The sequence below is a fragment of the Macaca fascicularis genome, chromosome 2, assembly GCF_037993035.2.
Source record: "Macaca fascicularis isolate 582-1 chromosome 2, T2T-MFA8v1.1".
NCBI lineage: Eukaryota > Metazoa > Chordata > Mammalia > Primates > Cercopithecidae > Macaca > Macaca fascicularis.
This window is the reverse complement of record NC_088376.1, coordinates 149,470,344-149,485,284: the sequence shown is the minus strand read 5'-3', so window position 1 is coordinate 149,485,284 and position 14,941 is coordinate 149,470,344. Positions and strand designations below refer to the sequence as shown.

Sequence of the window (14,941 nt, the reverse complement as noted above, 5' to 3'; positions counted from 1 at the left end):
TTTGCTCATCTTTACCACTGCATTTCTCCTCACACCTTGATTCCTCTCCTGCATGTCCCTCTGCTGAAATGGAAGCCCTAAGAAGGCAGGCTCTCCCTCCTTGTTCATCTTTGTATCTCAGCACCCAGAACAATCCCTGACACCTATTGGGTAGAGAAAATATTAACTGTTGATAAATACTTGTCAAGTGAATGGGCAAGGCCTGCTGGGCTCCAAGTCTCCCTCTGAGGAGAGCTGAGCACGTGATATCATGACCCCGTTACTGAGGACTGGACCGCCCATGAGCACCTGCCCAAACACAGTCATTCACAGGCTACTGACAGGCAGCCTACGGCAACATTTCCAGCGAAGTGCATACTGGCTGACTGAACTAAACAAATTCCCTCTTAGGAGGCTGAATGTGAAACATACAGGGAGGTAACAGCTGATTGGGCTCAGGGGCAGAAATCAAAAACCATGAGGCTGAACAAACCATGAACTACAGATGTCACAGGCCTGGAGAATCCGGGGACAGCAGATGTCACAGGCCTGGAGAATCCGGGGACAGCAGATGTCACGGGCCTGGAGAATCCGGAGACAGATGTCACAGGCCGGGAGAATCCAGGGGACAGCAGATGTCATGGGCCTGGAGAATGTGGGGACAGCAGATGTCACAGGCCGGGAGAATCCAGGGGACAGCAGATGTCAAGGGCCTGGAGAAGCCAGGGGACAGCAGATGTCATGGGCCTGGAGAAGCCAGGGGACAGCAGATGTCAAGGGCCTGGAGAAGCCAGGGGACAGCAGATGTTATGGGCCTGGAGAATCCAGGGACAGCAGATGTCACGGGCCTGGAGAAGCCAGGGGACAGCGGATGTCACGGGCCTAGAGAATCCAGGGACAGCGGATGTCATGGGCCAGGAGAATCCAGGGGACAGCAGATGTCATGGGCTGGGAGAATCCAAGGGACAGATGTCACGGGCCTGGATAATCCAAGAACAGCAGATGTCACGGGCCTGGAGAATCCAGGGGACAGCAGATGTCATGGGCCTGGAAAATCGGGAGACAGCAGATGTCACGGGCCTGGAAAATCGGAGGACAGCAGATGTCACGGGCCTGGAGAATCCAGGGACAGCAGACATCACGGGCGTGGAGAACCGGCGGACAGCAGACGTCACGGGCGTGGAGAACCGGCGGACAGCAGACATCACGGGCCGGGAGAAGCCAGGGGACAGCAGACATCATGGGCCTGGAGAAGCTAGGGGACAGCAGACGTCACGGGCCGGGAGAATCCAGGGGACAGCAGACGTCACGGGCCTGGAGAATCCAGGGGACAGCGGACGTCACGGGCCTGGAGAATCCAGGGGACAGCGGACGTCACGGGCCTGGAGAATCCAGGGGACAGCGGACGTCACGGGCCTGGAGAATCCAGGGGACAGCGGACGTCACCGGCCGGGAGAATCCAGGGGACGGCGGATGTCACGGGCCTGGAGAATCCAGGGGACGGCAGATGTCACGGGCCTGGAGAAGCCAGGGGGCAGCAGATGTCATAGTGTGGCAAATCCAGGGGACAGCAGATGTCATGGGCCTGGAGAATCCAGGGGACAGCAGATGTCATGGGACTAGAGAATCCAAGGGACAGCAGATGTCACAGGCCTGGAGAATCCAGGGGGCAGCAGATATCACAGCCTGGACAATCCAGGTGACAGCAGATGTTGTGGGCCTGGAGAAGCCAGGGGACAGTAGATGTCATGGGCCTGGAGAATGCAGGGGACAGCAGATGTCACGGGCCTGGAGAAGCCAGGGGGCAGCAGATGTCACAGGCCTGGAGAATCCAGGGGACAGCAGATGTTGTGGGCCTGGAGAAGCCAGGGGACAGCAGATGTCATGGGCCTGGAGAATGCAGGGGACAGCGGATGTCACAGGCCTAGAGAAGCCAGGGGGCAGCAGATGTCACAGGCCTAGAGAATCCAGGGCATAGCAGATATCACAGGCCTAGAGAATCCAGGGGACAGCAGATGTCGCAGGCCTGGAGAAGCCAGAAAGTAGAATGTAGGCCTCACCAGGGCAGGAATGCTTGTCCCTTCTGTTCTGCAGGAATCCCATGTGCCTAGAGAAGCACCTCATACACCGGAGGTGCTCAATAGATGTTGTTGAATGAATGGTGGAGTGGAGAAGAGAGGAGAGTTATTTGGTATGTGCATGAACAGGGGAACTTGGGAAGAGCATTTCTCCCCTTCTTGTCTTTCTTTTTCAGTAGCTTCATGGGGTAAAAATTCACATATTTTAGCACTCACTCATGTTGTTACGTATATTTTATCACAATTTAAAAATACCCCAGAATTCACTTGTTTTAAGTCTACAACTCAATGGTGCCATGGGGTTTGTGCGGGCTGAGAAGGTGGGAGCATATGTGAGCAGTGATGAGGATGCACAAGATGTGTCTGGGAAGGGCTGGTTGCCCAGTGTGGAGGGCCCAGGGTGCAGAGAGCCTATGGGTCCTGATTAGGGCCAAGATGCAGATCATCATAGTCCTGACCTCACAAGGTTGTTTAGGGGAGCAAAGGAAGCGACAAATATAAAGTTCTCAGCACAAAGCCCAACACACAGGAGACGCTCAATATACACCATTATTCCCTTTCTCCGTGTTAAGCGATGCCAAGAAAACTTGGGAGGGCAATATTACAAACTAATAAGCACAGAAGCCGAGATCAGCTCCAAATTGCAGTGTTTTCAAAGTAACATTTAGTGCACAGATAGACACACAGCTCTGTGTCTGGGATGAAAGGAAGTAAAACGCATTCATCAGAAAAATGCTTGATTCCGGAGAGAGGTTTCTCCTAGTGACCAATGCAGAGAAAGCCCTCTGTATTCAGAGCTGGCACAGTGAGGTCACCGTAACGATTCTTGGCACTGATGGGGCAACCCGGCCCAATGTCAGTTCCAAACCTTGAATGTTCAAATCCCTGAAACTTCCTCAAAATTTGTACTTCAATCTACAGAGCTAATCGTTCATTTGCTTTTTCTTCTCTTCTTGCATGTGCATAAAAAACCCCTAAATCTCCGGGTATGAGGGAGCACTCAATATCAGAAACTCAAGGATTAGTTTTGGGACTCATTCCTGTTATCCAGCCTGGAACTCAGGAAAAAGGATATATGCCAGGTACCTAGAAATAGGCACTTTTGACATTTACAGGTGGAGGGAATTAACGGATGATTGCAATGTGAGATAACAAGCAGAGAATGAGGAGGATTACAAAATGCTGGGCTATTGCCCCAAATGTTTCAGGCAGCTAGCATCATACCTTGATGGGCTTTGTGGCACAGTGTAAAGGAGTCAAGGATCTCCATTTCAACTTTGCTACTTATAAGCTGTGTGACTTTAGGCGAGTCACTTAGCCTCTCTGAGACTCTTAGCACTGTGCTTTCTCATATGAGAATGTCACATCCTGCTTTGTTGTTACTGGCCTAGCAGCTGTCTTCTTCACTTCTGTCACCTGTAAGGGCAGCAGCTGTCTGTCCCAGCATCCCCACCGCACAGCACATGATCACCATGAACAGACTCCAACTCCTGTTTTACTTTCCTGCACCTTGCTGCTGGGACCCTTCCCTGTTGGGTGTGGCAAGCAGTTCAAGTTCATTCAGTTCAGCACCAAGAAATTCAGTGAGAACTTGTTCTTCGGCGGGTCACTGCTCAAAAGGCCTGCGTCTGCATCTGACCCGGGAGTGAACTGCACTGCTGTTTCTGTTTCCAGCTGATTCAAGGACTCAGTAAAGGAAGTAGGGTTGACAGAATGGGTTCCATTGAATTGGAGAAGCTATAAATTTTCTATTCCCGCAAGAACTGGAGTAACTTCTATTAATATCCAGTTATCACAATGCTCAACACCATCTACATCTGTAGCCCTACGTGGCAGAGAAAAAGTAGGCATGCAAGAGGAAATAGTTTATCTTTGTGTACAAGATTTTTAAAAAAACAAAACAAAACAAAAAAAAACACCTTCAATTTCCATCTCTCGAGGAGTTTCCAGCCTGGTGGTAGATACAGGTAAACCAGGTATTTATTTTACATCCTGATGAGTGCACGGTGTCATGGAAGCATCTAACCCAGCCTGGGGGATAAGGATTTAAATGAAAGAAGCAACACTGTCCCTCAATCCATCCCTTCCTTCTTCATGCCCACCCTATCACATCTCCTTTCCCTGCTTTACACAGAACATTCCTTTGGCCCCTGCCCACCTTGAGCATCTTAATTACTTCCTGTTAACCTCTCTGTCACTCTCTAAGGCATGGCCAGCCCCGGCTGTGTGCTCCTTCTGGAGCATCCCTTTCTACCTGTGTGCCTTGGCTCAGGCCATCCCCTATACCTGGCTGTCTTCCCTCCACGTCTTTACCCATTGATCCCTCATGTTTCAAAGTCCTGCTCATTCATTCATTCATTCATTCAACAAGTATCTCCAGAGGGTGCACTATGTTCCTCACACATCGATGGATACCAAGGATATGGAGGGAAATCAGTTACAGCCTATGTCCTCAAACTGCTCACAGCCACGGGGGGACCGATGGTGACAATAAGGACATGTATGGAAGATGTGAGTCTGGGGATGCTGTAAGGCCAGAGAAGGATCCTAATTCAGCCTTAGGGGTGGGGGGTGTTCAGGGAAGACTTCCTGGAAGAGAATACCTCTGAGTCCTGAAGAATGAGGTGAAAAGAGAGAGAGGTATATATAAATACATGAGAACACATATAATCATAGGCATCAATGTGACCTATGATTATATGTGTTCACATGTACTTATATGCTAATGTAATAACTAGTGTTTATTGGATGCTGCTAGGAGCAGCACTGGACTAGCACATTTGATATATTAACTTTATAGGGGTGAGGACTATTATCATTCCCATTTCACAGATGAGGAAGTTGAGGCACAGAGAAATTCAGAACTTGCTCCTGGTCATACAGTGACTAAGTGGTAGAGCTTGGGTTCAGTCTCATTGTAGCCTCCAAGCTCGTGTTTTGACCACTGTGCTCTGCCTTCTGAGACTGGCCAGGTCATTCTGCCACTTGCTCTTGTCCAATGCATTTATCATGGTCATCTTTCCAGATGGTACAATTCAGCTTTCCTTCTACTTAATGGCTGCAGAGGATGTCACTGGATTTTGAGCAGGAAAGTGAAACAGTCAGATCTGTCCCTGGGAAAGGGACCTCTGGGGATAGGAGGGGGCTGCCTGGAGATAGAGAAGCCTGTGTTGGGGGTGCAGAAGGAGGAGGAGGCCTACGTTGAGGCTGGGATGGGGAGATGCACAGTGGGGAGGAGCTCGGGAAACACGGCGGTGCAGCGGGATGCAGCAGTGACCACCTCTAAGGTGATCAGAAGGGCAAGAAGGCAGTGGGGGAGGCTGTCTCAGGATCTCCTTCCCAACTAGACCTCTTCCAGGTCTGCACGTTTTAATTCCCCCTAAGCATGCTCCAGCTAGCACTTCCAATTAAGAGCAAGTGAGCAGCAGCTTCAGCTCCACTAAGATGTGCAGATGTGGTGGTGCCTGTGGAATTCTTAATTCTTTGAATAATCTTTGCCTAGGAGGGTCACATCTATTTTACAAAAAACAAAACAAAACAAAACCCAAGAATAACCACAAATTACCCAAGACACTGCTTTAACTCTGCCTCCTCATAACAGCCCATCCAGCCTCACCATACACAGCCACCTGTCCAGTCCTACACATGGACTCCACACCCATCTCAATCTATCTGTTTCTCTCCTTGGCCACTGCCAGTCCAAGTGGCTCTCCTCTCCCATCTGGATGACGGCAGTAGCCTCGTTCCTGGTCTCCCCAGTCACACTCTAGCATAAGTTACTCCCTGGCTCTAGCCTCAGTTGTCTCATCTATAAAACGGGCACATGAATGTGCATCTCGTAGAGCTGTTGAGGACTGGGTGACATCACAGATGGAAAGCCCTGGAGTGCTTTCTCAACAGATAGTAGTTCATCAGTCATCAGGACAGGAGGGTCAGAAAGGTCAGGGACTCTATTTCTCCCGTACCCTGCTGGTCCAGATAATAGCAGGTGCTAGGGACCTCTGGATCACCCCAACACCCTAGCCCGCACTCGCCCACCAAGGAGAGGAAAATGCTTCTTGCCCATTCCTCATATATCCTGCCACTCGATGGGAGCATCATCACCTTATAACCCAGGTTTCTCTCCAGCTCCTCATTGGCTCCTCCCCTGGTTCCCTGCATGGTGACCATATCTATGAATGAATCTGAGAGATGAAATAGGTTAAGTATAACTCAGCCCCTTCTTTTGGGAGCCAGTGTGCCTGCAGGGAGCATGCGTCCTTTCCACTCTCTCCCAGGAAGGACAGGGAGGGGCCACCTCCTGCAGAGCCCAGCACTGCCTGTACCTGAGTGGGCAACTCAGCCCATCCTGGCCTTCAGCGTTTACAAGCCCACACACTCCACTGTCACTCTGATTAGTAATAACCATGACATTTTGTTCTCCGGCTGCCTGGTCTTGCCTTTTGTCTTCATTCTCTATTGGTACAGAGCTCAGGCTGGGCAGAGGAGTGCTATTTATCAGCCCTTCCCACCGCCACCTACAGGAGAGACCAGTGGGAGAAAACTCCATCTTGAGTTCCTGACTTGTTAATGGAGGTTTTCAAGGCTTGGTGAAACCCAGTGCTGTGAGAATCAATCAATAAACAACTGAAAAATATTTACTGAGCTCCTGATACAACAGGGAAAATAACTTATCCTTGCCCAGTGTTTCTTACCACTTTCAAGATGCCTGGAAAGCCGTTCCATTCAAAGGTCTGTGAGTGCCATGAAGTGCCAGGCGCTGTGTTATGAATGCAGACCCTACCAGAGGCCCATGTTAGGCTCATCAGGGTGGCCCCACCACTCAAGCAGCCAGACGCCAAGGACAGAGGAAAGAAAACCAGGCTTCCAATATGAGCCTGGGATCAACAATCACCTCCACAGACTCTCCAGACCACAGGTGTGGGCTGGTGGTGGAATTGTGCCTCACCTGGGCCAAGGGCAAGGGGCAGCAGGATGTACTTATTTAATGATGATTAGTGATTCTCTCCAGGAACAAAGAAAAGCTAGCAAGCAAATAAAAGGAACACTCTTGAAATAGCAAACCAAGTGAAAATTGCCTGGAAAAGTTTGAAAGAAATGGAAAAAGAAGGGAAGCAGATGCCTTTGTTAGCTATTAAAATACAACTTATACAAACAATCATCAAACCAGCATGGCACAGATCCCCAGTCCTCCTCCTGTGCTCTGTGCCCATGAACCACATCAAAGGCTCTCTTGCTGTCTACCCACTTCTGATTGGGTTTGGCCACAGGTAGGGCAGGAGGAGAATGACATTGAGTGTTTATTCCCTTCTCTTGCCCCTCCAAACTTGGAGGCAGAAACAACTCTCCTCTTCACATCGATACCCTAGGGTACTGCACTATCCCATGTTAGTTCCCCGGACCACAAAGTCTATACAAGGTAACAGGCTCTTTATCAAAACCTTTCTCAATTACCCAGTTGGGATGTGCCCTCTGTTTTTTGCCATGGCCCTGTCTGATAGTCAACTATTAGAATCAGCTGACGGTTCAACAGTTCAGAACAGACAGCTCAGAAAGAGATCTGCTGTCAATGACTGGGTTTCCAGGTTACATGCCCTGAGGCCCAAGATACAGAACTGTGCAAATGGTGTTCCCTGGAGTTGAGTGTGATTTGGTGGCTCTGCCTCCAAAGATATATTGTAATTTAGTGCTGCTGCAGGTGACGTAGGAAAGAAAGGTGGGAAGGAAAGGAAGAAAGATTTAATAAACAGGGAGGGAAACAGGATGAGGACCATTGGTTAAGTATGTGAGAAGGAAAATTAATTTAGACTTTTATCTTTCTTCAAAACCCAAATAGGTTAGAGAGCGATAATTTAGTCTAAAATATGAAACCATTAAACTGATGACAATGAGAAACCTTGTTTTCCTATCTGAATAATAGGAATAATATAACTACCTCATAGCATTGTTATGGGAGTTAAGAGAGATGATCCAAGTTAGGACAGTGCCTGGCACTTTATTAAAAAGACAACTGAGGCAAGATTCCAGCTGAGAAACTTGCTCAAATCTAGTTATCCTGGGGGTGGGGAAAAGATGAATTGGCAGAAAGGGGCATAGTCCTTAGGTCCTAATATGGAGATTCCACAAAAACTGAAAACGTGACAGAGAAGGAGAGCCTGACCTAAAAACTGGCACAGGAATGGTCAATGGAATCTGATTGTCCCTCAATCTGTGGCCACCAGGGAATAACAATATACAGGTATATTGTCTGCAGTGGCTGCAATTTTAGAAGCAGATGGAGACTTCAGCAGATATTAAGGTTTCACCCTAGGCTGAGTCCCTCTCAGCTGGATGTCTGGTTAGAAGAACTCTCATCCAGAGGCCAAGGCTGGGCTCTCCCCATGGCACTCAGGACAGAGGTTCGCAGTCTCTGTTTACTTCCACCAGAGGCAAGCTAAGACTCAGATTGGTGGCAGTTCCTCCTTCAAAACTAGCTTTTCTCCCTACCCTCCACGTTAGCATCAATCCACTGGGGGCCTCACTGGGGAGTTTCATTGAATCCTCAAGGAATAACAACACCCATCTTGTGCAATCTCTTCCAGAGAACAGAAAAGTGGGAATCTTGCCCACATAATTTTGTGAGGCCAACATAACCTTGATACCAAAGCCTGAAAAGTAAGCATGAGAAATGAAATCACCGGTGAATATCACTCAAGAACTCATGATTTTAAAATACTAAACAAAAGGGTTTGTAAATAAAAGCTGGCAATAAAGATGCTACAGCATGACTCAAATTGGGTTTATTCCAGAAATGCAAAAGTCGATGTCATGCATCATGTTAACAGATTGAAAAAGAAAAATCACGTGACCATCTGGGCAGATGCAGAACAAGCATCGGTTAAAACTCTATTTCCATTTATAACTAAAAATAAAAGAAACACTCAGCAAACTGGGAATAGAAAGGAACTTCTTTAATCTGATAGAGAGTATCTACCAAAAACCTAGAGTAAACATGATACCTCATTATCAAATGTGGACGGCTCTTCCATAAGAGTTGCAAAAGGCAAGATGTCCACTGTCTTTTTGTTTTGTTTTGTTTTTTGAGATGGAGTCTCACTCTGTCACCCAGGCTGGAGAGCAGTGGTGCAATCTCGGTTCACTGCAATCTCTGCCTCCCAGGTTCAAGTGATTCTCCTGCCTCAGCCTCCCGAGTAGCTGGGACTACAAGCATACACCACCATGGCTGGCTAATTTTTGTATTTTTAGTGGAGATGGGGTTTTGCTATATTGGCCAGGCCAGTCTCAAACTCCCGACCTCAGGTGATCCACCCACCTCGGCCTCTCAAAGTATTGGGATTACAGGTGTGAGTCACGGCGCCTGGCCATTTCTTCAATTCATTATTGTACTAAGGTCTTAGAAAGACAGTAAAGCAAGAATAAAAAGGAAAGAATAAAAGGATTAGAAAGGAAGAAACAAAACTGTTATTTGTACCTCTTACGATTGTATATGTTTTCAAAAGAATCTACAAATACATTTTTTTAATTAGTAAGTGAGTTTAACAAGATTTCTGGATACAAAATCAATATGCAAAAGGCAAGCATATTTCTCCAATAAGTAACCAACTAATTTATCTATCAAAAATGTATAACAGCATCCAAATTATCAAATAATAGAAATATATATATAACAAAATATATAAAAGACACCAAAGAAAAATTAGGAAACCATGCCATGAGATGTTAAAGATGTTAAAAATATCCTAAATAAGTAGAGAGATACCATGTTCATGGAAGACTAAATACTACACCTTCCACCCTCTAGAGGGCAATGGAAAGCTCAGTGTAACAGCTGGTATTTAGAAATCGGAGCAACCTGGATTTATATTCCAATTTCTGCTGCTTCTAAACTCTGTAATTTATTTCACCAACCCCTCTGAACCTGTTTCTTCTCTTATAAAACATGGATAATAATTTCTGCCTACTTGTTAGAAGTCAACCAATAAGAAAGCTCTGGCCGGGCGCGGTGGCTCAAGCCTGTAATCCCAGCACTTTGGGAGGCCGAGATGGGCGGATCACGAGGTCAGGAGATCGAGAGACGATCCCGGCTAACACGGTGAAACCCCGTCTCTACTAAAAAATACAAAAAAATAGCCGGGCGAGGTGGCGGGCGCCTGTAGTCCCAGCTACTCGGGAGGCTGAGGCAGGAGAATGGCGTAAACCCGGGAGGCGGAGCTTGCAGTGAGCTGAGATCCGGCCACTGCACTCCAGCCTGGGTGACAGAGCAAGACTCCGTCTCAAAAAAAAAAAAAAAAAAAAAAAAAAGAAAGCTCTTTGCAGAGTGCTGTATAAATACAGGACATTCTTACAACTAGTATTTTTGTCTCTTGTTGGTCCAAGGGTAGGAAAAAAATTAAATGTCCCAGACTAAGCCAACTTGCTTGCTTATGCCCATCTATTTATCATCGGGGCACTGCTGACTGTTTATTCTGTTCTTAACATTTCTTCATTCAGTCCTCACAGCAACCTGTAAGGTGGGTGCTATATTAGCCCCATTTTACAAATGAGAAAGCTGAGGCCCAATTAAGCAATTAAGCAATTTGTCATTCACATATTCATTCATTCCGTAGATGTTCACGAATACTTTCTACATGCTAGGAGCTGTGAATGTCCTTGTGAATAAGACAAATGTGCTCCCTGCTCTATTAGAGCTGACAATACGGTTGGAAAGACAGCCAGAAATCACACCTCGGCGAATACACTGGCAGAACTAAGATTCAAACTCAGGTCTGTTGGACATTGGAGTCTGTGCTTTTAAGTACCCCCTGGGGGCAGCTTTCTCAACCTCTTCTGCTCATTCCTCTGTTGGGATGTGATAGTTTCTAACATGCATTCTGCTGGCAACAGCAAGTTTCAATGGCCCTTGCCATCCAAGCTGCTGCACAAATTGAGAGCTGTCAGCTTCGATCCTGGCCCATGTGATCCCCCTGCATTATCACTGAAGAATTACAGCAGGGAGGATGAATGCATAAAAGAGGCAAGGCATCCTGGCCCCCCCCCCCGACAGCATCAGCAGCATTGTTCCCGAAGAGTATGTGTCTGAGTCCTCTACAACCATTAATGACAGAAGTGAGTCACTTATAAATGAGATATGGGAGCTTTATTATAATTACATCCCGAGATTCAGAAACGCTCAGCATCACTGTTAAAGGGAGGGCAGCAGGTGACTGGGGCTTGAATGATCCTCTGCCAGGTACATCTTTCAGATAAAACATCTTGGATCAGGAGCAATTATAGGTAATTCCCAGCCTGAATGCTAATGAGAATTACTTACAATTTCATGTAATTCTTTGCCATTTATACCATCTGCTTTTTTCCTTCTTTTCTCCACATTTCCATCCTGACATTGATCCTGAGAAACAGATACTGGCAAATAGAACTAACGGCCATTTCGCAGATAAGGAAGCTGATGCCCAAGGTCTCTCGGTTCTGAGGGCAAGAGCTGGGGTTCCAACCCTAAGCGTTCTGTCCCTCTAGAAAACATGCGATTGAAAACTGTCCCAAATCCATGCTCCTCAGAAGAAAGCCAGAGCACAAACTTCAAGCTGCACTGTGTAGTAGCAATATCATCCACACTAGTGACACTCGTGGCAATGGCCAGTGTCTGCTGAGTGCCTAGCAGAGTGTCAGAAGTTTATACAGGTCCACACTGAGACTTCAAGTTTCAGGCTATTTAAAGCTTGAGACTGCAGTAAGACTTTGGGGGCACACACTATATCTAACCAGACTTACTCTCACTTTACAGATGAGAATGCAAGAGGCCTGCAGAGGCTGGGCAATTTGCAGGTGGCAGAGCCAGGATACAGAGCTGGGATTGTTTGACCTTAATAGCAACAACAATAACAATGGACTCTTAACACTTTTAGGTATTACACCGCACCACTGAAGTGCTTTATTCACATGAACACACCTAATTCTCTTACCAACCCAGTGAGGAAGGTGTCAGGAATACCTCCATTCTAAAAATGGGGGAACCAAGGAATGGAGACACATAGCAACTTGACCAAGGCCACAAAACTCATAAGCAACAGTGCTGGGATTTGAACCCAGGCAGGTGAGCTCCAGAATCCCACACTCTTGATGTCTTTGCTATGTGTTTTCTCTGCTAAGGAAAAGCCAGGCACTCCTTCATTGTGAAGAGGAAAGTGCCAACACAGAATTCTGAGAGAGTCGAAGAGGAGGAGGCTCACATATAAGTCCCTCCTCCCTTGGACACTCAGCTGAGGACTAGGAAGGACCACTCCCAGCCCTGCATTGGCCAAACCACTCTGGGGTGCAGGGTCTCTTGGCAGGCAGCTCCGGCCTCCACCCAGCTCTGAAATCATGGACAGGCAGCGCCTGCCCGTCTCCTGCCTCCACGGGATTCTCTTTCACATTTGAAAACAAAAACAATGCCAGGCATCCCCTGCCCTTCTCCATAGATTCTCCCCACACCAGGAGAAATGCCTGAATCACACTCAGGGATTTACATGGGGTTGTCCGGGATTCCTGTGAACAGCGGACCTGCTGCCTGGCTTTCTTCTATTCATCTCTGCTGCTGCCAGACACAAGCACGGAAGGACCTAAGGTCCCATCTGCCACCTGAGTTTCATTCAAAATCTAGAGGGAGTCAGGCAAGATGGGTGTTCAAACCCCAACTCTGCCAGGGACCAGCTGGGCAATCTCAAGCAAGTTAACCTCTCTGAGCCTCAGTAGACTATCTGTTCAATAACAGTACTTACCTTGCAAGAATGCTGTGAGTATTAAGTGGGATAATGCATAATGATGCTCTCATGTGTCCACCCTCCCTCTCTCCCAGTCTCTGCTGGTTTTCTGGCTGCCTCCAAGACTCTTCCCATAAGACCCTCAATCCCCCTCTCCTTCATGCTCCAGGGACACACTCTGTCTGTGCTCCTGTCACAGGTTTCTGGCCCCTCAGTCATAAAATGAGTTATTCAGGCACCTTCCAGCCTGTGAACCTTGCTCACCAAGACTCCCAGCCTGCCTTGTTCGGTCTGCTCCAGGCTGAGGCGGGAGCCCTCTGCCGGAGGACAGCCACTCTGCCTGGAACATCTCTGCACTACCAGCTCCAGGCAAGCGGACACTTCAGAGGGATCAGGGAATTAGGAGGGAAGAGGTGGGATCTTCATGGAGGACTGGGGGCTGGGGGGTGGGGTAACAGAGAGGGAGACGTGACTTCCTTGAGGAGCTGCCGTACTCCAGCTCCTGCTCCTGACTTCCTGGGCTCCTTCCAGAAAAACTGAGAGCAACTTCTAGACTCTGATCTCTGAAAGAGCAGCCCCGATGCTCTTCCGTCACCAGAATCCACTCCCTGGCCATAACATCCACTCATTTTCCCAAAGCATCCTCCTCTGTCGGTACAACGAGGAGGAGGTGATCCACCCCTTGCTCCACACCCCCAGCTGCAGCCAAACTGCAGGAGAAGGGCGGGTGGTGGTCCGCACACTTCCTACCCCCGACTCCAGGTGACGCTGAGCCTGGGGCTTACCTCATGAAGTCTAGTGATTTGACTGAGGATGACTCCGAGCAAAACCGTGACTCTCTCCCCAAAACCGTGACTCTCTCCCCTTAACTAGCTGGTGCTCCTGGGCACAACTTTTCCTCCCCGAGCCTCAGTTTTCTCCTCTGTAAATGAGTATAACAATATTGCAACAGATAATGGATGCCCAAAGCCTGGCACAGAGAACGCACTCAACCGATGGGCTGGCACTACGGTTAGCAGCAAATTCAGACCCTGGGGAGGCTCAAAGAAAACGAGACTCCCCCTCTGCGCGCCGGAGCCCAAAGATAGACGCTCAGGGCGCGCACCCTGCCCAAGCCCGGGGAAGCTAAAGGTGTCTGCGCGTCGAGTGCTGGGGCCACAGTGTGGAGAGGGGAGCGATGCCCCCGAGCGAGCCGCGCTCCTCCACCCTCCCCAGGCCATCCGCGTCGCTAGGGTACCCAAGCGCGCCCATCTCAAGCCGCCGGCTCCGGGGGTCCCGGCCGCCCTGCAGGGCTGCCCGGATCCCAGTCTGGTCAGCGCGGAGCCTCGCCCAGCTGCTGCGGCCCCGCTCTCGCCCAAGCCCGCGCCCAGCTGCGACTCACCGGCGCCGGCTCCGGGGAAAGTTTGGTGGCGCGGTAGCAGCGGCGGCCAGGCTGCTGGGTGTGCCCCGAGGGCGGCGGCGGGGGCGCCGGGGAGCGCTCTGGGAGGCGGGGCGCGGGAGGAGGAGCCGCGCCGAGGGGGCCACCTGCGAGCAGCGGGGAAGGCGGGGACCGGGGCCCTGCGGGCCTGCAGCGCCCCAGCACCCGGCTCCACGCGCCCAGGGCCGCCCCCGCGGAGGGAGGGGGCACTAGGGACGCGCCTCTCGCTCGGACTCCCTTTCCCAGCTCGCGCCCCAGGTTTAGAGCTGCTACCGCTGGGTACCCTGGCTTGGGCTCTGCGCGGTGGACGGCTCCTTGGGTTTGGAAAGAGAGGTGGCAGAAGGGTCAGAACCTTGGTGAGACAACTCCACCCCCACCCACGCACCTGCGGGCACACAAAACGACAGACAGAGATAAATCAAGACAAAGACGCAGAGATGGAAATAGAGATGAAACGATGTTTGGCAGAGTCAATCACAGATAGATTGAAAAAGACAAATAGTGATACCTGTGCCCCTCATTACTGCTAGGGGCGCCAAAATCGAAAAAGGCGAAGTCAGACAGAGGTGGAACAAGATTGACAGATAGGGACCCTACCCCTAGAGGTTTCATGGGGAACTAAAGAGACCCCCAGGGTCTACAACCTCACACCTCTCTTCTGTTTCTCCCTAGCCCATCCTGATGAACGAGCCCACATTTCAAAATGGGATGTGTTTTAATTAGCATCC

General features: G+C 49.3%; 1 protein-coding gene across 3 annotated transcripts in view; it reads right to left on the bottom strand.

The window, feature by feature from the left end:
• HRH1 (histamine receptor H1) overlaps positions 1 to 14,941 on the bottom strand; it is a 130,305-nt gene that overhangs the window by 98,514 nt on the left and 16,850 nt on the right. Inside the window, exon 1 of one of the 3 annotated variants that reach the window (XM_005547818.4) lies at positions 14,178 to 14,242. The exons of 1 other annotated variant lie outside the window; for it this stretch is intronic. The gene's annotated coding sequence lies outside the window, so the exon portion shown is untranslated. Of the gene's footprint in view, positions 1 to 472; positions 2,009 to 14,177; positions 14,243 to 14,941 lie in introns of those variants that run through there. One more of the 3 variants, XM_065539507.2, reaches the window with a different exon arrangement.